This window comes from Phalaenopsis equestris, unplaced genomic scaffold (genome assembly GCF_001263595.1).
Source record: "Phalaenopsis equestris unplaced genomic scaffold, ASM126359v1 Scaffold000004, whole genome shotgun sequence".
In the NCBI taxonomy this organism is placed as follows: domain Eukaryota; kingdom Viridiplantae; phylum Streptophyta; class Magnoliopsida; order Asparagales; family Orchidaceae; genus Phalaenopsis; species Phalaenopsis equestris.
In genome coordinates, this window is record NW_018164446.1 from 189,675 (window position 1) to 213,475 (window position 23,801).

A 23,801-nucleotide genomic window follows, 5' to 3' on the forward strand; every position below is an offset into this window, starting at 1 on the left:
ATATATTTTTTTTTTTTTTTTTGAAATGCCCAAGGGTGAATTTTATTGAAATTAAAAAGGTACATAAATGTTGTATGAGAGGACCCAATAAAGGCGCCCTACCCATACGATACACAGACACTAACATCCTAAAAAAGATAAGACATAGATAAAACTCTAAAATTCAAAACTCTCAGAAAACAAGTTGCTAGGGACAAGTCAGCTTGGTCCTGCCTCTGCCTCTAGTTCTAGGAACAAAGCCAGCTAATAAATTGCTGAGTGTCGTTTCATTGCCCGAAGTTATTAAAGTATCATCCATTAAGTTCCCAAGTTGGGGTGTGGCTCTATTATTCTTTTTCTTTCTAGATGTGTATACCTGACATTTCTCATCCAAAGATTGGCTCATCTGATCAGTGTGATTAACAGATTGTCGTCGGGCTGTATAGACCGTTGCACGTCATGAGCCCCTTGTGTCTGACTAACAGTAACTACTTGCCAGATTTGATGAGGTGGCAGAGCTGTTCTCAGCACTTGATGCTTTCTGAGGATGTGGAGCTGTGATATTATCCTGATTATCGGACCGAAGAATATCTTTTGGAGGTAAGGATCCTGCAGTATTGTTTTCAACAGTGATAGAGGCTGTAGGATGCCCAAGTGAACCATCTGCCAATACATCAGTTGGAAGAACAAAAACAGTATTGTCTCCGGTAGTGGGAGGGAGAGGTGGCATCGTGTCAATCAGTGTTTCAATAGTTTGTGGAATGCACTCGGGAGCGGAAGAGGGACAGACATGAAGTGGGTAGATCCAGTAGCATTTTTACTTGGAGGTTTTAAATTCAGATGCAAATGATAATATTGAGAAAGAGAGTGTCCAACCATATGACAGTGGGTGCAATAAAGAGATCTGTTCAAATTCTGCTTGCTGTCAAAATCCCTAATGTTGTGTGCCAATCCATATCTCTCCTGAAAAAGGTAAAGTAATATCCTGTTCTATTAAAATTCTAGCTTCAGAAGGCCAAGTCAGATTCAATATAGGTGTATCAGTTTTGAGAAGTTTACTATATACCATAGCTAAAGCGAAGAGGAGCTCTTGATCGTAAAGGTGGACTTTCAAATCTGGGAAGTGCAACCAAACAAAAATGGTAGGAGGTTCAGTACGAGGGTCAAAATTCACAGTCCATTTTAAAACCTTCATCACCTGGTCGTCTATTCGAAGGAGTCTCTCGCAAACAAATGAGTGTAGTCTTCATCGTTTGATAATTGGATGAGAATGTGTCCACCATCCAATTTACCAATCTTCCAACCCTTTTTCAGCTTCATTTGCTCAAAATCCTTTTGAATTAGCTCAAGTTTAGAGTTTCCATAAAGAAACTTACCTACTAAAAACAGTCGGCAGGGCGCAGCTAGGGTTGAGATCTTGACCTCTATGAGAAAGATTGCAGGTTTGTCGTTTTTACGGGATGTTTTTTTGAGAAACCCGGTTTCAACCCCAAGAGCAAAAGTATCATGGTAACATTGCGAAAACATATTCGAAAGAGGGGCAGGAGCGGGGGTATCACCGGGCAGGACGCAGACAACGAGAAGCAGCGACGACGTGCGACGAAGAAGCAGCGATGGCTTGCGACGACGCAGACTACTGCTGCAACCCGAGGCGCTGTCTGTGGTAGCAGTCCAGAGCGAACAAACAAGGACGAAGAATGCTCGGTTAGCAGCGATCGAGATTGTATGCGAAGCCGACGAGACAGTAGCCACGAAAGCACGAAAACGATGGAGTGAAAGCCGGAGGTTAAAGCTGGGTTTCGCCATCCGGCAAAAACCTAACAGAGCTCGCCGCCATCAGGAACTTCTACTATATTTGGGCACATCTTGCACTTATGTGTGTGAGGGGGTACATTTGTTATTTTAATTATTGTAGAAAACAGGTTTCGAAGAGGAATAACACCTTGATTTTATTATTCACATTTAGGGTACAAATATACAGGGAAAACAATCCCCCAGAATTTACAAACTTACTAAATATATCAAATCTAAATTAGGAAATGAAATAAATGTTAAATTAAAAATAAAGAAACAAACAGGAAGGGAATAAAACTAATCGAAGGGATTCTAAAGCTGTCTCCAATCAAATCCTCTATGATTTCTTTGGTATCTCGCAAATCCACCCTAACAGTCAGCTGAACTTCTTAGTTTTAATACTCCCTCTTAAGTTGAGTCGTAGATGTTATAGAGACCAAGCTTGGTATGGAGCTCTGAGAAGGCGTTTAAGGAAGAGTTTTGTTGAAGATATCAACAATTTGTTGGTGTGTCGGGATGTAGCTCCGTTGTATAATTCCCCCATTAACTTTTTCATAGATGAAGTGCATATTAACTTCATTATGCTTGGTCTTATGATGCATAGAATTCTTGGCAATAATAATAATTGTTTGACTTTCAATAAACATCTGTATAGGTCTATTGGAGTTACACCCCAATTCCTTCAACAATTTTTGAGTTAATATCCCTTCGTAGATTTCCAAGGCGATTGTCATATACTATGTTTCAGCATTGTTTCTAGAAGTAACAGTTCACTTCTTACTTCTTGTGATGAACCTTCTATCGATGAGTTCTCAGACCAATTTGCATCACTGTAGACTTCTAACTCTGTGTTTCTGGTTTTCTCAAAAATTAATTAAGCTGGATTGTTCTTGTGAAACCTTAGAATTTAGTACACCATCTGCAAATGTTCTTCATTTGAGTTATTCACGTGTTGACTCATAATGTTGATAGAGTATGTATTATCTGGTCTTGTATGTGACAGGTAAATGAGTTTTCCTATCAATCTTTAATATCTTCCCTTATCCATAGAGACATTTTATTCTCCTCTATTTCATTTCTTATTGGGATCCATTGGAGTATTAGCATGCTTGCATGTAATCATCCTGGTCTCCTTGAGCATGTCTAGAATGTTTTTCGTTTCTGATATAACTAGGCCTTTCTTGGACCTTGATACCTCCATACCTAAAAAATATCTCATTGTTCCTAGCTTCTTGATTTTAAACTCAGCAACAAGCACTTCTTTGATCTTGAAAATCTCTTTTTCATCATCGCTATTAAGAATCATTTTACCTACATATACTATAAGTAAGCAATCTTATCTCATTGAGTCTGTTTAACGAACAAAATATGATCAGTTTGACCTTAAGAATACTTATTAGATCTCATAATTTTAGTAAACCTTCAAACCACGCTCATGGTAGTTGCTTAAGCCCATATAGTAATTTCTGAGTTTGCATATTAAATGTTTCTAGATTCATTCTCAAATTCTGGTGGTATTACCATATACACTTCTTCTAAATCTTCATTTTGAAGGACATTTTTATTTCACGTTGAGGCAGTCCTCATTCCTTGTTAGTTGCTACTAAAAGGAGAACTCTCATAGTGTCCTTGTTAGTTGCTACTAAAAGGAGAACTCTCATAGTGTTAAGTTTGACAACTGGTGCAAAAGTCTCCTGATAGTTGATCTAATAGGCTTGAGTGAAATCTTTTACAAAAAAATTGGCTTTAAATCTCTCGATACACCTATTAGCTTTGTATTTGATGTTAAACACCTATTTGCACCCAATCAGTTTCTTATACTTAAGGAGTTTTGTAAGAATAAATGCGTCATTATGTTCTAATGCTCGAATTTTCTCTTCAAATAATCTCCTTCATTCTAGATTTACAAGAGCTTCGTGAATAGAATTAGGAATCTACATATTATTAAGGTTAGAAATAAAAGTTGTAGGATAAGAATAGTTTTTCATAAGCTACATACTCATGAATTGAATATCTAATGCAACATTCCTTGTCATCAACATCATAAGAGGAATGGGATAACTCTTGAGTACTAGACTCTTCTTTATCCAAAATTTTAGGTGAATGTGGACTTGAATTTTGGTTTGAGGAGTTCTATTCTTGCAAGTTGTCTCCCATCTACTCAATGTTTTTCTTCCTCCTTGTGTACGCACAAAGTTCTTTGTTATGGACTTCAGGTTGGGTTAGTTGGACATACTCAACTGGGATATGAGGACTAGGTGGAGTAGGTGTTGAGACTATGTAAGCTTCATCATGTGTATCCTAAAATTGATATTGACTTGAATTCTTCCCCTAACATTATATTTGGGATAGTATGATTGATTTTCAAAAAATATGACATCTATAGTGTTGTAGTATTTTTTTTGTAATAAAAGAGTGGCACTTATATTACTTTTTGTTGGTAGCGTACCCAAGAAAAATATACTTAATAGATTTAGGTTCAAGTTTTTGTGCGATTTTGAGAATAAACGTGAATAAAGGATATGCAGTAAAAATTTGTAAGTGGTTTAATAGAAGAGAAAGCTTGGATGTGAGGATTGATAACCATCAATATATGAATGGGTTTTGAAGTTAAGTATTGGGCTTGACATCGATTGATTAGTTATGTTATAGTAAGAATTAATTCCTCCCAAAAATATTTTAGAATTTGTTGGGACATCTTAATTGAGTGAGATATTTTAAGGAGATGTTTGTTTTTTCTCTTAGCTATCTTATTTTGTAGTGGGATATCAATACATGAACTCACATGGATGTTTCTATTTTTTGAGAGACAGAACCCAATGATAGGGTTGAAATATTCTTTTGCATTATTAGTTTTGAGAATCTAAATTTTGCATGGAATTGAGTTTGAATCATGTCATGAAAGGTTTGGAAGATTTGAATTGTTTCACATTTCCTCTTCACTAAGAATATCCAAGTGATTTTAGTGTGATCATTAATTAGGGGTGTCAAAAATTGACGCAACACGGCAACACAACTCAAACTCTACTCGAAAAATTCAGGTTATCGTTGACCCGAATATTTTTTTAGTCAGGTTCGGGTCTAAGAATTTGACACGTAAAAATTTAGGGTCAGGTTTGGGTTGAACCCAAAAACACGAACATGACCCGACTAAATACAAAAAAAAAAGATTTGGATATATATTTTTTATTTTAGTGAGTAAATTAAATTTGGTTGTGCTCTTAATTCTTATACTATTGTTTGTCAAATAAATGAAGAATTTTTTTTTAGTTTGTTAAATGTTAGAAGTATAATTTTTAATAAAAAACTTGAGCTGGCGAGTTAAATGAGTTGGGTTTGTCTGGATCGAGTCAAGTTCAAGTTGAGTTTTTGACCAGTTTATTGTTCGGTTCAGGTTGACCCAATTTGGGTCGGGTTGGGCATTTCCAAGTCAGACTTGAACCTGACCCGCCGACCTGAATTGACATTTCCATCGTTAATAAATGAAACACTATCTGACCCCACTTAGGTTTATCTTTGAAGATCCCCAAATATTACTGTGGATAACAATAAAAAGGGTGTGAATGTTTGTATTGTGTCTTGAAACACTATCTGACCCACTTAAGGTTTTTACGTTTGAAAGTCCCCAAATATTATTGTGGATAATGGTAAAAAGGGTGTGAGGGTTTGTAATGTGTCATTAGATAACTATTTCTAGTGTATTTAACAAGTTGGCAAATCTCACATCGATAAAAATTAGGTTTTTTTTATTGATATATAAATGAGGATATAAATTAGCAACACAATTAAAATTAGAATGACTCAGACAACAATATCATAACATAACTTTATTTTCAACAAACAAACTCAACTGACTTGAAAATTTGAGACAACATGGAGGTGAGATCATTTGTGTTTTTAAAGATAGACTTTCCTTAAGTAGATATAAGTCTTGATGCATTTCAATACTTTCTTACTTTCTTCGTTCACACCATTCTGGAATTCATAGGAGTTTGCAAAAAATTTTGTTATGTATTTCATATCATGAGTAACCTTGTTGATTAAGATCAAATTGTGGTTCAACCGTGGAGCATATTAAACAAAAGAAAAAGTAATGTCCTGAGAGAGCTCCACATCTCATTTTCAATCAATGTTTGAGTATGATCCATTTGCAAGTCGTATCGATCTAAAATATAGAAACCTCTTGATTGTTGACTAGAGCATTGATGTTTTCGTTTATATGATTAGAGGCTTCTGGATTTATGGCAAGATGGGAATGAATACAAGTTCTAAATCTATTATTATTGGCAAGATGGGAGAAGGATATATCACATTAGTGTGTCAAAATTTTTGAATGAATTCGTTAGAGTTTTTTCTGTACTTTAAGTTGTTTCTGGGTGAATGGTTCAGCATGGTTGCATCATTTATTTTTTGCTCTTAATCTTTTCTTGTCTCTCCATGTTTTTAGTTTGTATCATTCCATGAGTTTTATTACATTTGTCCTTGATATGCCCAATATTCTTGCAATAGTCACATGTGGGACGATTCGTCTTGTGCCTGGAGTAATGGGAAGAATTATAAGTGTATAGAGCCGAGCTTTCAGTACTTGGTGGGCTCCCATTTTCTGTCAGCATCAACTTCTTTCTGATCTCTTCTCTCCTAACTTTAGCGAATACTTCATGGGTTGATCTTCCTCTCACCTTATCCAATTCCTAAGTTAGTCCTTGGAATTTTATAGTTTTTTTTTTTTTTCTTGATGATGGATTTAAAGATGACCTCATGTGGACATTTTCACACGTCTCAAACATATCCAATTGTAACCCATGCTCTGTCAAAGATGTTGAAGTAGAAGGTTACACTTAGCTCCAATTGACAAAGGTCATGAAGCTTGGTTTCGATCACAAGTAACTTTGCAGTGTCCTCAGTACTGGAACATGTTTCTATTGTAGCCTCCTAGATTTCTTTGGCTGTTTTTGTAACGGTCCCATTTCGATTAATCAAGGTAGACGAAGAGAAGAACCGTAGAAGAAGAAACAAGGAGCTAGGGGAAACAAACAGAGGGGAGAGGAAGCAAGGGCGTCAGAAGATTATGTGATGAGTTCACCTATAAAAACAACGCGATAAAGGTGAGAGTTACTTACCAGAAGATCGGAGAGTGCGAGAAACGAGCATAACCCAAGGTTTGATGGTATCGAGCAGAGAAGAAGGATTTTATGTCAGTAACGAACCTCAGTTGAAGGCGTTCTGTCGAGCTTTGAGCAATCCAGTGCAAAGAAAAGCGAGGAAGGTGGGAGCAAAACCTGAAGGAGGAGACATCGAGCAGCTAGCGTACGAGAGCTCGTGCGTTCGATCTAAATTGCACCTGCAGAGGAATTTTTCGCGCCGAAGGAGAATGAGGGGAAGAATTGTGCGGGGCAAGCCGAGCTTTGGGGACACCAATTATAAGGTAAGGTAAGGGACTTAAATGATAAATTTATAAATTGATATATTTTTAATTAAAATTTGGTAATAATAAGGTTTAAATAAATCAGGTTTTAAGTTAAAGAATTTTTTTAGCGAGAATGGTTAACGTTTAATTTTATTTTAGTTTTAATTATTTTTTTAGTAATAAAATGTTACACAATATAAATGTTAATATATATATATATATATATATATATATATATATATATATATATATATAACTAATAGAAAAAATATAAATTATATAAAGTAACTAGAAAGTTAAATTAGGAAAACAAACTTTATTATCAACATTTTATTGAGCTTAAATTGTTTAATAAAAATAATTAAATGAAGATAATAATTTGGATAATAATAATAAAATAATTAAAATAATATGACACGACAGAGCCAAATAAAGGCAAATTTCCTTTTTTATAATAAGATTAAGATATAATTAATTAATAATAACTCTTTATGCATTTGACTTTAGGTTTCTATTAGAGAAAAGTGAAGATAACGTCTAGAATCATCAGTGATCAAGGTGAGTACTCATATTTTTATACTATGGTGATATTTTGCTTCTTCTAGACCAAATGTATTTATTGGTATTATCATTAGTTATATTGAAATTTCTGCAAGCTGATGATGTTAAATTCTAGTAAATTTTTGTTCATATTATATGAGTGACGTGTACACAATATTATTTAAGTGATTTATAAGTATATTGTCTGATACACAAATGTGAATAAAATATATTTTTACTAAATAATAATTTTGATAGAATGTTTGGATGTTCATGGTTGACTATGATAGTCACCCATTGATAGTACTAATGGGGGATTACTAAAATGTCATCCAAGTATATGAAAAAGAATATTGATATTAAAGTACTTTAATTGGTACAATTTTTAGATGATTGTTCTGTAACAGTGGTACAAATATAAAATAATATTGATGTTGTAAGATTCATTGATTATGTTAAATATTTATATTGATTTATTAAAAGTTTAACTAGCTTGCATTTTGTTTTTTTTATATATTATTGTAGTTTAAGAATGAGTATTCACTAACTTTTTTGGCTCACAGTTATTTTAAACTAACTTTTCATGTTAATTTAGTTGATAGAAGAGAAAACTTGTATAAAAGATGTGGACAACTAGTAATGAGTTAAACTTAAAATACTATTTTAATTTATTTGGTTTAGAGGTTCTTTCGTCTGTTAAAGTACATATGAATATAGAAAATTTTGTTCCCACTATTCGACCGTCTATTCTCATCTTAGTTAATTCCAAGCTCCAGACCAATTTGTGACTAAAGTGACATCAGAGTAGAAGGTTTAGGATTAATTAATGAAATTTTAATGAAAGTGCCAATAAAATAATTATAAGAAAATTTTAATAATTATAAAAATTGAAGTTAACTAAAAAATAATTATTATTCATTCAGGCATAGTGATGCACTTGAAATCATAGAAGAGAAACTAATTGAAAACTAAGAAATAAAATCTACTATTAACGTGAACATGAATGTCCTCACCCAAATAATGGTGGCGATGAATCAGTTGATTCAAGAGTCCGGATCACAGCTTATTGGAAGTTGATACAGTCAGTGTGAATAAGTACTTGAAGATATTTCAAAATCTACGTCTACCTTTGTTCAAGGTAATTGAAGACCCGATTGAAACAGAGAACTGACTAATGAGGATAGAGAAGATGCTACATAACATGACTTGTCTGGATGAAGGAAGAGTACCGTTGAAGACGTTTGTGCTGCATGAAGAAGTCGAAAGATGGTAGTATGGGCAGTGTCAGCACAAGTTAGGGGATATATCTAATATGATAGTAAGTTAGGAGGAATTCGTGTAGCTATTCATAGAATAGTTTGTACCCTATATGCCCAAAGACAGATGCAAGACATTTTCATCAAGTTGAGACAAGGAGAGAAGACAATCATGCAATATGAAGCGGAAGTCAGTGTTGTCGAGGTATGCAACACAGTTGATTGCTACTGCAAAAGAAAAGTGCTAAAGTTTTCTTTTGAGATTAAAAGATTTGATTAGACAGTCGTTGGTTCCTTTTTAAATCGATAAATATTCGATATTACTGGAACGAGATAGAATAGTGGAGATCGACTATCAGTTTACTCAGAAGTGTAAAGAGATGCACAAGAAGAAGACTGCAGAAGAACATGTGGATCAATCTGAAGGATCCATTGGGAAGAAGTCTAAGAACAGTTCTAGTGGAGTTAACAAAGGTATGATTTAGGGTATAGTAGTCGCTTGTGCCAAATGTGGAAGACAACATAAAGGTTAATGTTTGATGGGCTCTAACACTTGCTATTGGTGTCGTCAGTCTGCTCACATAGCACAATATTGTCCATCTCTTAGCCAGAAGAGCACTGAAGATCAAAAATCAGGCGGTGCTTCTTCTTATAAGACTGCAGGTGGATAGAAAAAGATAGTCTACAGCTTCAGCTCCTATCCAAGATAAACCAAGACAGTCGGTTCGACCTCAAGTTTATTCATTTACTCAGAGTGAGTCTAAATAACCTATTGCTACTGAAAGTGATGAGATATAATGAATTTGACGTATTTCCTACCATACTTGTTGCAGTAACTGTGTATTATTGTCCGAAGCATAGTTGAGAAGCCTTGTATTTAGTCTTTACCTTAAAACTGATTACTTTTCATGAATGACTCTAGTTTCATGGATGGCTAATGTTGATTTTCTTGAGGTCTATTTATAAATTTCGAGGACAAAGTTTTTGGAAATAGGAAAATTGTAACGATTCTATTTCGCTTACCTAAGAGGGACGAAGAGAAGAACGTAAAAGGAGAAACAAGGAGTCAGGGAAAATGAACAGTGGGAGAGGAAGCGATGGGATAAGAAGCCCACGCGACTAGTTTGCCTTTAGAAACGAGGTGATAGAGGGGAGAGTTACTAGGAGATTGGAGAGTGTGAAAGGCGAGCACAAGCAAGGGTTAGCGGTCATCGTGTCAAGTAGAGAAGAAGGATTTGACATTTGTAACAAGCCGCAATCAATGGAGTTCTGTCAAGCTTCGAGCGGTCAGGTGCGAAGAAGCGTGGAAGGTGGGAGCGGAACCTTATGGAAGAGGCGTCAATTGACTAGAGTATGGGAGCTCGTGTGTTCAATTTGAATTGCGCGTGCAGAGGAAGTCTTCTTGCCAAAGGAGAACGAAGGGAAGAAGAAATTGTACTTGGCGGAGCGAGTTTAGGGGAGACCAAAGGTAAGGTAAGGATTTTAAATGATAAATTTATAAATTTAATATGTTAGTCATTATTATTTATTTATAATAAGGTTTTAAGTTAAAGAAGTTTTATAGTGAGAACTGTTAGGATTTGATTTTATTTAAGTTTTAACTATTTTTTAACTAATAAATTGTGACGCAATATAAATATAAATGTGTGTATATTTATAAGACTAATAGAAAACATACAAATTACATAAAGTAACTAGAAAGTAAAATTAAAAGAACCAAGTTTATTGTTAATATTTTATTAAGCTTAAATTTGTTAAATTAATATTGAAATGAAGATAAAAGTTTTTGTTAAATTAATATTGAAATGAAGATAAAAGTTCGGATAATAATAATAAAATAATTAAAATAATATAATACATCAAATGATCAAATGAATGCAATGTCTTTTTATAATAAGATTAATATATATTAAATTAATAATAATTTTTTATGCATTTGTCTATAAGTTTCTCATTGTAGATACGTGAAGAGAACGTTTAGAATTATCAGTGATTGAGGTGAGTACTCATGATATTATAATATGGTGATATTTTACTTTTTTTTTTACCAAATATATTTATTGGTACAATCATTGGTATATTGAAATGGCGGCAAATTCATGATTTTGAATTCTAATGAATTTGTGTCCATATTGTATGAATGATGTGTTCACGGCATTATAATGATTTATAAATATATTGTCAGATACATAAATGTGAATGAAATATATTTTTAGTAAATAATGATTTTGATAGAATTTTTGTTTGTGCATGACTGACTATGGTAGAGTCAACTCTTGATGGTACTAGTGGAGGAATACTAAGGTACTCATACACGTATATGAAAAAAGATATTGATATTCAATACTTTATGTGATATAATTTTTAGACGGTGCTCTTGTGATATGTTTGCATAAATATAGAATAATATGGGTATGATATTGATTTTGTAAAATTCATTTACTAAGCATGTAAATGTTTATATTGATTTATTAAAAGTTCCACTAGCATGCATTTTACTTTTTTTCTCATGTATTGTTGTAGTTTAAGAGTATAGATATTCACTGACTTATTTAGCTCTCAGTTATTTTAAACTAATTTTTCAGGTTAATTTAATTGATTAAAAAGTTAATGATAGAAGAGGAAACGTCTATAGAAGATGCGGACAACCAGTAACGAGGTGAACTATACTGCTTTAATTTATTTGGTTTAGAGGTTATTTCACATGTTAAATTGTGCATGAATATAGAAAAATTTGTTCACACTGTCTAACCGTCTGTTCTCGTCTTGTGTAATTTCAAGTCCCGTGCTAGGTTGTGAGAATTTTGTAGAGCAAAAAATTTTTTTACACTTTAGTTGCGATTGAATTGACTAGCCAAGACATAACCATATGATATTGATATTTCCATATGCGGTGGTTAAGGTCAATGATCTCAGGAATTGTACCTTTTCGTGTGAGATATTCCCCTCTATTTACCACAAATATATATACACATGGATTGGAATAATTGAAGGTAATTATGGCCATTGAGTTTATGATTTGTGATAAAGTTAGAGAGTTTAGGAGTGGTCTAGACAGAATCTCTGGTCTCTAATTCAGAATTAACCTCCAGGGTAGAATTTAGCGTCTTCATCCCATACTTGGTCATCAACCTTATGAATATTTGAAGTTGTTTCTTGTGGACTGCACTGGAGAGTTAACTATTGGTGCTTGTTGTCGCTGCTGCAGAGAGAGTGTGCCGACAAGAGGTAGGCGGGCCTGCAGAAGGGAGGTTTGAGGAATGCAGAGAAGTGTCTTTCCATATATGATTTGCACTGGAGAGAGAGCCAGCGTAGACCCGGGCAAAAATTCCAATTGAAAGATCGAAAGATGATGATGTCTACTAGAAAGAAAAAATTGTTTCAGCTGGACAGAGAAGGTCCCACAGCAACGTCTCTCTTGCAGCTGCTTTGTAATCCCGACTTCGAACACAGGAAGCAAGAGCATCTGCAGGGGAGGACTGCAGGGAAATATCAAGGGGCCTGCAGGAGAAACTAGACTGCAGGGAGGAGTTTCGGCTACTTGCAGGGAGTTCCAGGGCCGACATAGGAGGTTTTCAGATGGTGGTAGATGGGGTTTGTATTAGGGCTCTAATACCGTGTAGAAAATAGGTTTTGGAGAGTAATAAATCTTTAATTTTATTATTCACGTACAGGGTACACATATATAAGAAAAATAATCCCCCTTAATTTATAAATTTATCAAATATATCTTATCTCAATTAAGAAATGAAAAAAAAATTTGAAATAAAAAATAAAGAAACAAAATAGGAAGGGAATAAACCTAATCAAGAGATTTTCAAATTTTCTATGATTTCTTCGCCAACCGGCAGCTCCACGATAGCAATCAGCCGAAAACCTCAGCTTTCTACGATTATTATTATTATTATATAAACAAGTGTATTGGCAGCGCCCCCATCACATTGTACGACGCCTTACGTGGAACCATTAAACTATGGGCCATTTGAAAAAATGAGGTGTAATATGCCTTCGTATCCATATCATGTCATTCTGTATTCGTGCCCATGCTATATGAGTTCAATTAAGCTTCAGTATACACAATGCTGTAATATATCCCATTTTTTGACACTGTTTGGAAGACTTACATACTTACCACTCAATTTTTATGTATTTACATATCTAATAACTATGCTTCAATTTTTACATACTTGCCATCTTACCTTACCATGAAAATGAGTATTTCACTTTATAAAAGTTAAAATGATTGTATTTATTTTGTGATATGAAAGATTTGAGTGTTATAAATATTAGAAGTAAAGTTCAGTTAATTATTATATCTTGTTTTAGTTTTCAAATTTCCAGCATGTGGAGTTCCATCTTGTCAAAAACCTTCATATATTTCGTAGGTCTAATAGCCGCCTCTTCCGGACAACTGGATGCCTTACTTAAAGCTGGGGGGCACACCAATTTGCTGCCACCAAAAATTACTGCAAGCACTAGTAGTGCCTCAACAAGCTCATACCAGAATAGACATGAAATAAGCTTACCAAATAGAAAATATAACGAAAATGGAAATTGCGTTCATATCTAAACTTCGCTCCAGTTAGTTTTCTTGCTCTTTTCATTGCATTGCCATTGCAGGCAGTAGAAGCTCGTTCCAGGATTTTAACCCTGGAGCAGCCTATATTTCAAAGGTTTACAAACAATTTCTTCTGTTTGAAAGATTTACATGCCTACCACTCAATTCCTATGTTGTTTGCATATCCAACACCTAAACTTCAATTTTTACGTCGTTTTATCTATGCATGAAAAGGTGTATTTCATTATTTAAAAGTCAAAATAATGGTATGTTTTATGTGATATGAAAGCTTTTGGTGGTACAAATGTAAAAATTAAAGTTTAGGTGTTCCATATGTGATTATATACAAGAATTGAATGGCTGTATGTAAATGTGCCTTTTTTTGTTTCTCCCGTCTGATTTCCCCATGCTTTTTGTAAGGATTTCAAGACATTGTGTGAAGAAATTTTTCTAGCATTGTTGTAAATGGGAGAGAATCTGTATCAAAAGCTCATCATATGAAAATGCGCAGATAACTAGAGCAGTAAAATCAGTCAAGGGAAACGGGCAACTTTGTTCGTAGCAACTAGAATTGTCAGATCAGTCACAATTACTTGAGCCACCTTCCAATCAAGCACAAAGTCTAAGTTACTAAGTAGGCTGCAAGTTATTATATCATCATTTTATTGCATTCTTGATAGATGGATTAGTTATCATATAAGATAATTAAACTCAGTTCTCATCGAGTTATCATATCACTAATGAGTTAATAAGTTGAAGCAGAGTTAGTTTGAACTTGTTGACTCGGAACTAGTTTGTTTGAAAAAGTATGAATATTAAGAGTCCGTTTGGGGCAGTTTGTGTGTTTCAGGATAAGTTGTTTATCCTAAAACGCAGCTCCGCAGCTCGCGGGCCGGTCGCAGGCAGGGGTCGACCCGCGGCCAGCGTTTAGTATAAAAACTCAAACGCAATTACGGATAAGCTGGCGAAACACGCGAACCAAACGGTACGGCGTCGTTTTGAAAATGCCACCTGCACTTATAAGCTGCCCTAAACGGACCCTAAATATACTTAAAATGCAATTTTTTTAAAAACAAAATTATTAAACAATTTGTCTATTTTTGCTTTACATAAGTGATTTTATTATCTTCTTTAATATTTTTTTATAATAAATAAATAAATAAACTTATGAGCCAACTTAAACTTGTCATGTCTAATTTTAACTAAACTCAAGCTTATATTCAATGTCTACTTCATTAAACCACCTCCAATCACTGTTTATGAACTCAATGTTTTCATAATGTTTTCATACAAGAACAAGAACATATTGTGATTTTCTCGTCTCTCTTCTTTTTGGTTGCAACTCGGTTTTTTTGTGAGATTATTTTTCTTTGTGGGTGAGGGCCAAATGTGGCGTCTGTAGATGGTTAAGTGGCTAGCTCTTGCAACATGACAACACTAAAAGCACATTTAATTAGCTGAGTTAATACTAATAGTCTTGATCAAGGAAGTAAGGAAAATAAATCGAGTAAATTAGAATTGGGCGTTTGATGAGGTGATGATGACATTCTCTTCCGCTCTTGAAGGATGATGTTGAAGGTGTGTTTAATCTGATGGAAGGGTGATAATGGAGGCATTTCCATTGATATAATTCACAATTGAAAAGGAAGTTAACTAAAGGAAACAAGGCAAATCACAACAAGGTCAGTAACATAAGACACTTCACAACACCTTTGAGCATCAACTTGTTTGTAAGCTTTATTACTTGTGATTAACTTGCTTCCTGCAACTTGGAGCGAAAATAATCAAAACGTCAAGCCACATGTCTAGGGTAGGTTTGATGTGGGTTTAAGTTAAAATAGCTAAATCCACTATGTGATTTCATTGACGATGATAAAAAAGTTTGTCTGATAAAATGCCAAATTTTAACTTTTCCTCTTCCTACTCGCCGGCAAGATTTGATCAATAGTCATGCTCCTTTTCAATTTGTAGACCACAAATTTCTCATGTTTTTCCGGTTGGGTCTACATGCATTGGAATAAGACTTAATAAATTATTCTTAATATAAATAATCTTTCACATACAAAATCCATCATATATTGGAGAACTAATTTACTTGTTGGATTTGAAAAACTGACATTCTCTATTCCTCCAACTTACCGAGATAGTTGAATATGTCAGTCGCTCTAATCTCTGCATATGTCTTAACGAGATGGTTGAATATGTCAGTCGCTCTAATCTCTGCATATGTCCTAATAGTACAAAAAATAAGATACACATATCATTTAATAGTGAGTATCAAAATTGCTAAAAAAATGGAAAAAAATTAAAATTATAATTAAACATATGATAATTTTAATTTTAAAATGCAGACGATTATGTCACGTGCTATGTTGTTCTTCAGGGATATTATCCAACTACGATCACTATTGATAGTGAAATCTATTGGACTGTTTTCTCACTAAAAGAAGTCACATTTCTCTGTGATGCTTCTTGGGCATCTATAAAACTATCTCCCGTAGCATGTGCCCAACGTGACGTTAGTATTGAAGTTTATAGTCCGTAATGGCATAGCACTTGTCAGGAGGTCCCTGAAATCCTGGAGCTCATCTTCACTGAAAGATTTAAGTGAGAAATCATTAGTCATGATAGAAGATGAAATTCATAGAAAATATACAACGAAATAGAAATAAGCAGAAAATGTATTGAATAAACAAGCATAAATTGTGAAAAAAAAGTAATTAATTATAATATTGTGCAGGCTTGAGGTCTCAGAGAAGTAACTATACTAACTAAAGAATCTATCACAATAAGAAGATAATAGACTTTGTTTTGAACCCACGTAAAACCAACATTTTGTGTGTCGCATCGGCATATCACCAAAATAGTTCATCTAGAAGGTCCTCATAAACCACTACATCAAAAAAAGAGAGGAATTTAGTTACCTTCATTGGGATTTCACATGTGAAACTAACCAACAATGACTAACAGGTCATCCAAAAGAACCCACAAGGTCAAATGTCTCATGATGGACCTCTCAAACCCACACAAAAAAAAAATAAATGAAACGCAAATAAAAAAAACAATGACAAACACCGTGAAAATTATAAAATCAAAAATATCAATAACACTAGTGACATAAAATAAACTTAAATTTTATAAAATAAACAATAGTCTTCCAATGAACATCCAATGATGTCATATGTAATCCGCTCTATCAATTCAATCATTTTTGTGACACCTTTGTTATTCTGGGTGTAACCTTACTGTGCTTCCACTTCCAGCAGAGGTATAGATTTTCATGTGTGATATTCAAAAGCTTTGGCGAGAGCTGTAAGTGGTCATCGTCACAACAATATGCACTTATTTCAAACATGGATACACCGACATATCATGCAGTATGATCTATTTCTTTTTCCTCACCCTAACTATTCTTTCAATTACACTGCGTGCTGAGGAGTGCATTTTGTTACACATTTCCTTCAAGCCTCAAGCAACACCACTGGATCTTTCGAAATTAGGAATATGATATTCGTATCAGGAAATGACTTCAGATACCCCTCTGTAGGGGATATCCAGCATCGACCAAGTAATATTTAGTTGTCCTAAATACAATAATTAGTAAAAAACCTTAAAGAAAAAAATGACTATGGTTGATAGCTTAACAAACCTGGGGGTGAGTGAGGCAAGCTGTGTCTTTGGTTCTTTGTCACAAAAACAAAAATACAGCTATCATGTGCACTGTCTTTTCAACCAGTCATCACAAAAGTAAAACATATTAAAGTCACATACGGGCATTATATTTTGTGTGGGTGATTCACATCGTCCAATGTATGTGTTCTTTTTTTTATTGGATACACGTGCATACATGTGGGATCCATCAATCGCTTCAATGCAATTCTGACAAGATTAAATAAAGTTGTGATAAGCACGAAACTCATTTTGACTTCTAATTGTGATGTGTTAAAAAGATTTACCTTAAAAAATGACATATACCACTGGTCATTTGCAATTTTTGTTGGAGTCGACCAGAATGTTAGATTATCTAGCATAAGAATCTGTGCCGACAAACTAACAAGATCTTTCAAACTCATTAAGAAATATTTGTTAATTGTCTTCGATGAATGTTGGAATCTCTTCATCTCTCTTCTCATTGATTTATTATGTGATAGAATGTAGAGGGTTATTGCTAACACTTCACTTGTCATCTTTAAGTAGCCTTGTAGTCCATGATAGCTATGTATTTTGTCAAGCAGATACATAAATATAGGTTGTGTCATAGGGCACATGCTACTGAATCGTGTGGGATGTCCTTGTAGTAGCTCCCCAACACACTTTTATCCCCCATAAAAGTGGATGTCTTGCATGGAGTTTGATCGATGTATGAGTTGTGTATTCATACAACAAACATATAATCGTCGTAATCTTTCTTCTCATGCTCTCTCTTTATGAGTCCATGCTAAGGAAGTGTTATGTTCAGCTTATATGTGTGAATCAGGTGACGTTAAGAGAACATCTAAAATTTAAAGATAGAGTATAATGAAAAGAACTAAATATAGAGCAACATATAGATTGTTCGTGCTAGAAAGAAAAACATTCAAATTAGATATTTCACAAAAAAAAGAAAAAAAAAAAACAAAGCTACTAAACAATCTCCACAAAATCAATTGTCCAAGTTGTCAATAAAAAAATGTAAATAGACAACCCTACGACATCTTCATGAATATCTATCTGGGGTTTGGGTCCTCCAATAACTTCAAAGAGTTCAAATACAATGGCTTATCCCCATAAACTTTGGGATATCTCCAGAACTCTGAGAAAGTCATCTATGAAGGTGTCATGTGAAGTATCAACATGAATTATGCATGCATCCACCAGTTTTATTATTTGGCTTCTGACGAACACAGCTCCTTTTTTACTTTTCTCCACATTAGGACGTTTTGACCAGCATATGGAATCCAACTCTTTTTGGTTTAGGATGGGGCCTTCACCAGACCCACTCTATTGCTCAGTCCACAATTCCTCTAATATGCTTACAAACCCATGCTCACTTGGGGTAAACTCATGAGTGTCCGTTGCAACAACCCCACTGAACATACGATCCAACTTCTCCTCAAGCTTAAGGTCAATTCCATTGAATTTGATTTTTTTGGCGGCCGACACTACCTGCAACGTACGAACAAGTTTATTGCTTAAAATAACTTAGTTAGAAAAAGTATAGATTATTGGATAAGTTATTACCTCTAATTTCTCAGTCCATCAGTCCTTCGAAGCATCTATTGTCCGCTTCGCTGGATCCCAACCCAAGCTCATGAATCCTCATTTTAGTTCCTTTCATTATTTCCAATCCTTATTCAGTTGATTCCACTTGTTCTTAAATTTCAACCTATCGTGCTTTCTTCCTATCATTTCCTTGAACTTCTTCATAATATTTTAACACACTTTTTTTATTAAAATAAGTGGTGGGTCTATTTCCCAACTCAACCTTCTTAAGACAGATCGTAAAAAATGACTGTGGCTTTCCTACGCCACATTGTCGATGATCCGACTTCTTTGGACTTAACCATTGCATTACTACCAAAGAAAAAAGAAAAACATTAATATTTCAGATCAACCAAAGAACAAACCTTATCCCCTTCTCATATTTTTCATTTGAGACAAATGACATCCTCAAACCACACACACACCCACAACCACAACCCCAAACCACCAACAACCACCACACATACCCCCAAAACCGCAGCTCCAAACAACACACACACACCCCACCTCCACACACACCCACACCCACCACACACACACACACACCCATAGCCAACCACAACCACCATAGAACCACAAAGAACCACAACACACTGTCATCACCACAACTAATAGCCACGACAAAGCACAACCTAGCCCAAAGAACCACAACTTACAACCAACACAAAGTCGACCACAACCACCTGAAGCACAGACACCACCCCAAAGCCACAACCACAGACCCCCCATGCAAACTCAACTACACCACACAACCTGCAGCCACCATCCAAACCCACAGCCACCCACAGACCCAACTCATAGAGATATAGAACACATAACCACCACACAACCCACAGACCACCATCGAAGCCCACAGCCACCAGAAGCACAGACACCACCCCAAAGCCACGGCCACAACACCTCAACCCACTACCATAGAGCCAACCCCAGCCACCCCACAGCCACCAACCCAACCCACAACCACCATAGAAACACAACTTATAGCCCATAGCCACACCACAACAATAGCCACCACAAAGCACAACCCATCCCAAAGAACCACAACCAATGCATAATATTCTCTCAAAGAAATTTTGTGGCACTCAGTGGTGTAATGCTTCACTCTGAGAAGTTTTGTGTGTGAAAAGAATTTTCTTTTACTAAAATCTTTGAAATTGGGTTTGCATGAGCATGATGAAGCAATCCATGTATATTTCTTTTAGTAGTAGTGACAATGATCATGACAATGATGATCAATGCAAAAGTACTTTTGAGGCATTTCTTATAGAATTTTGCAAAGTAAACACAATGCCTATCAATGCATAATGTTCTCCCAAAGAAATTTTGTGATGCTTTGTGGTGTAATGATTCATTGCATGAAATTTTTGTTTGTGAAAAGAATAACGCTGTACCAAAATCTTTGAAATTGGGTTAGCATGAGCATGATGAAGCGATCCATGTATTTTTCTCCTAGCAGTGGTGGTAGTGACCATGGCAACGATGATCAATGAAATGTACTTTTGAGTCATTTCTTATAGAATTTTTCAAAATAAACACAAGACCTATAAATGCATATATTCTCTCAAAGAAATTTCATGTTGCTTTCTGGTGTAATGCTTCACTCTATGAAGTTTCTTTGCGCGAAAAGAATTTCTTTTTACCAAAATCTTTGAAATTGTGTTAGCATTAGCATGATGAAGCAATCAATGTATTTCTCTTAGTAGTGGTGATAGTGATTTTGACAATGATGATCAATGAAATGTACTTTTGAGGCATTTCTTATAGAATTTTTCAAAGTAAACACAATGCCTATCAATGCATAATGTTCTCCCAAAGAAATTTTGTGATGCTTTGTGGTGTAATGATTCATTGCATGAAATTTTTGTTTGTGAAAAGAATAACGCTGTACCAAAATCTTTGAAATTGGGTTAGCATGAGCATGATGAAGCGATCCATGTATTTTTCTCCTAGCAGTGGTGGTAGTGACCATGGCAACGATGATCAATGAAATGTACTTTTGAGTCATTTCTTATAGAATTTTTCAAAATAAACACAAGACCTATAAATGCATATATTCTCTCAAAGAAATTTCATGTTGCTTTCTGGTGTAATGCTTCACTCTATGAAGTTTCTTTGCGCGAAAAGAATTTCTTTTTACCAAAATCTTTGAAATTGTGTTAGCATTAGCATGATGAAGCAATCAATGTATTTCTCTTAGTAGTGGTGATAGTGATTTTGACAATGATGATCAATGAAATGTACTTTTGAGGCATTTCTTATAGAATTTTTTAAAGTAAACAGAAGTCCTATCAATACATAATATTCTCTCAAAGAAATTTCATGTTGCTTTGTGGTGTAATGCTTCACTACATGAAGTTTCTATGTGTGAAAAGAATTTCTTTTTACCAAAATCTTTGAAACCGGGTTAGCATAAGTATGATGAAGCAATCCATATTTGTCTCCTAGCAATGATGATAGTGATCATGGCAAAGATGATCAATGAAAATGTACTTTTGAGGCATTTCTTATAGAATTTTTTAAAGTAAACCCAAGGCCTATCAATGCATAATATTCTCTCAAAGAGATTTCGTGATGCTCTGTGATGTAATGGTTCACTCAATGAAGTTTATGTGGGTGAAAAGAATTTCATTTTACCATAATCTTTGAATTTAGGTTTACACGAGCATGATGAAGCAATACATCTATTTGTCTCCTAGCAGTGGTGATAGTTATCATGTCATTGATGATCAACGAAAATGTACTTTTGAGAAATTTCTTATAGAATTTTTCAAAGTAAAATCAAGGTCTATCAATGCATAATATTCTCTCAAAGAAAATTTGTGATGCTCTGTGATGTAATTCTTCACCCCATGAAGTTTATGTGGGTGAAAAAAAAAATTTTAACTATAATCTTTGAAATTAGGTTTTTATGAGCATGATAAAGCAATCCATCTATTTATCTCCTAGCAGTGGTGATAATGATCATGACAATGATGATCAATGAAAATGTACTATTGAGACATTTCTTATAAAATTTTTCAAAGTAAACCCAATGCCTATCAACACATAATATTCTCTCAAAGAAATTTTGTGATGCTTTGTGATGTAATGCTTCACTCCATGAAGTTTGAGTGGGGGAAAATAATTTCTTTTTGCCATAATCTTTGAAATTGGATTTGCATGAGTATGATGAAACAATCCATTCATTTGTCTCCTAGCAGTGGTGAAAGTGATCATGATAATTATGATCAATAAAAATGTATTTTTGAGGCATTTCTTATAGGATTCTTCAAAGTAAACACAAGGTCTATCAATGCATAATATTCTTTCGAAGAAATTTCGTGATGCCTTGTGATGTAATGTTTCATTCCATGAAGTTTCTATATGTGAAAAGAATTGTTTTTACCATAATCTTTGAAATTGGGTTTGCATGATCATGATGAAACAATCCATCAATCTTTTTTTTGAAAAAACACCAAACAACAAAAAATTATAAAAACAAGTTAAAGTGAAATGCTCTTCACATTGCATAAATTGATCCCTCTTTTCTACTATGAAAAATTGATCCCATCAAGAAACAATGGTTCATGCACACCTCCATCACAACAATAACAACACCGCTTCCATCATAATAAACAGAAGCGAATACACCTACACAACAAATTCACCACTATCAAAATAATAACTCCATCGCCTCCATTAGAACAAACAGATAGGGAAACACTAATACCACCGCCTCCATCATTACCATCAAAAAGCAATGGAGACATAAAAAAAATCCAACATAGACATCAACATCCAACAGAAATGATAAACCAAAACAACTTACGTGAGAAAGGATAGGGAAATGGATACCAGAGTCCGAAATGAGAGGTTAGGCCAGACAAGGAACCTAGAGACCATAGAGAAAGAGAGAGATCGCACCTTCGGTTAGGGCAGATGACGAAATGAGGGATCGCATAGGGGCACCCACGGTAATAGATAACATAAGAAACGCGGGCAGTGGTGTCGAACCCGAGACCTGCATTTTACTTAAAATGCACCATGACATGTTCGAATCGATGCCCCAGACAACTTGAAACCGCGACTTGAAGTCGCGTCACACCCTGATCGCCGCCCCAAATGGGGCCTAAATTCAGTTAGATGCATTGAAGCGTTAAAATTTTTTTTCCTACACTGAATCCGTTAAATCCAACTAATAAGTTGATTTAGGGTTCGTTTGGCGCAGCATATTTAAAGCTTATGCGTTTTGAAATCACAGCTCATATGTTTGGTTTCTCCGTTCGGACTGCATGCTACAATAAGCCCATTTTAATTTGTATTAAACGCTTGCCACGGGACGAACCCTGCAACCCGCATTTGGAATTGAAAACGTACCTCCGTGCCCTCTTCGTCAAGTTTTCCTTGCCCAAAAACCTCCACGCTATTTCTTTGTTTTCTTCAAATGCTTCCCTCCACTCCACTCTTCTCCACTTACAGATCCCCAATCCATTCTAAAACCCTTATCACTCACGCACTCCTAATGTTCCGCCACTTATCTACTGTCGTTGCACTGTATATGGAAGTCTCCAACTCTGAGAAAACCCTGCGGTGCAACCTGGCCGGGAAGCAGGCTGCCGTGGAGGCCAAAGCGGAGGCCATCCATAAGCTCAAGACGGAGGGTGCCGAGAAACCAGAGATGCCGACCCTGCACGTCAATTTGGTTTGTCATCCATACCATCTGCTAATCATTCCTTGGTTTGTTGTTAAACATAAAGTTAAAATTATAATACTTAAATTAATTTAAAATGTATAAATGTGAAACATAAAGTTAAATTTATAATACTTAAATTAATTTAATTTACTTTATACATAACTTTTTATATTACTATATATATTAAATTAAATAGTTATATATTAATTTATAAATAGTCCTATAAATATTAATTTACTATATTATAAATTAAATAGTTATATATTATTTATAAACTATATTACTAATTATATAACAGGATTTTCTGCTTCTCTAGTATGAAATATATTGTCAAGACAGTTCTGTTGCAAACAA

General features: G+C 34.8%; 1 protein-coding gene across 2 annotated transcripts in view; it reads left to right on the forward strand.

Annotated features, from left to right (window-relative positions):
• LOC110018164 (CTP synthase 1-like) overlaps positions 1–13,715 on the forward strand; it is a 54,713-nt gene extending 40,998 nt beyond the window's left edge. For both annotated transcript variants that reach the window (XM_020715377.1, XM_020715378.1), the window contains exon 19: positions 13,362–13,715. The gene's annotated coding sequence lies outside the window, so the exon portion shown is untranslated. The remainder of the gene's footprint in view (positions 1–13,361) is intronic.
• Positions 13,716–23,801: the final 10,086 nt, after the last annotated feature.